We start from the raw sequence: 1049 nt of genomic DNA on the forward strand, positions 1-1049 counted from the left end.
AGGCCAAGGAGCTCTCTGCCCTTTCCCTCACCCAAATTGAAGAAGGAAAAAAAAAAAAGGTAGTGTCTAGTCTTCAGCAGCAATTTGTGCAATAAAAAGCAAGATGCAGTCGAGGGAGACCCGGGTGCTGGGTACTGGGTTGGTGAAGAACTACAGGAGCTGCCCTCAGGAGGTCTGAAGAAAGGGAGGAAGTGATCTTCCATGGTTTGGTGGACCCATTCCAGGAATAAGTGAAAATAGGGTGGGCAAAAGCGACCAAAAACTGATCAGGAACAGCAAGCGGAGCAGAAACGATGGAGAAAGTCTTCTGGTTGTTGAGGAGCCGTGGAGGAGCGTGATGTATAGGCTGTAGTTACGGAGCACATATGGTGCCTGTGTCCCCTGGGTGGTACGTGTGACCAGAATGGTTGTGCTTTGTCCACCCGCTGCTCCACCGTGTTTCCTACGGCAATATTTTTCCAAGACCGTTTCGGCGGTGACTCCTGCTGAGGTAGGTTGGCGTTGCACCAGCTGCGCCTTCGCTGCCAAACTTTGCGTAATGCCTGCTAAATTAAATTGATGCTGGAGCGTTACTTTTTATTAGGAGAATGAGTAAACTTGGGGGGGGTTAAATTTATGTACTCTTTGCGAATAGCACGGGCATAGATATACAAATTCTCAGTGCACGCCCTGAGAGCGAAGTATTTTTAATACACATTTTAAAAGAAATGCCTGTGTTCCTTGATTTCCCCCTAAACTCTCTGATCCTTCCCCCGGAGCAGGAGAAGAGCAGCTGCCCGCTGGAGCGCAGCCCCGCTCCGCGCCGGGCAGGACGGGGTTAACCCCCGCTCCCACGCCATTGGCCGGCGGGAGGTGGCGCTCCCTCCGCCGCTCCTATTGGAGGCGGGAGGCCGAAGGCGCTAGGCGCCGGCCTATGGGGGGGGGCGCGCCGAGTCCCGTTGGCGAGGGAAAGGCGGCCGGCTCATTGGTGGGCGGGCGGGCGGCGAGTGGAGCGGGGGGGGGCGGGGCGGCCGCCTATTGGCTGCGGGGCGGCCGCCCATTGGCTGCGG

This window comes from Haliaeetus albicilla, chromosome 8, assembly GCF_947461875.1.
Source record: "Haliaeetus albicilla chromosome 8, bHalAlb1.1, whole genome shotgun sequence".
NCBI classification, from domain to species: domain Eukaryota; kingdom Metazoa; phylum Chordata; class Aves; order Accipitriformes; family Accipitridae; genus Haliaeetus; species Haliaeetus albicilla.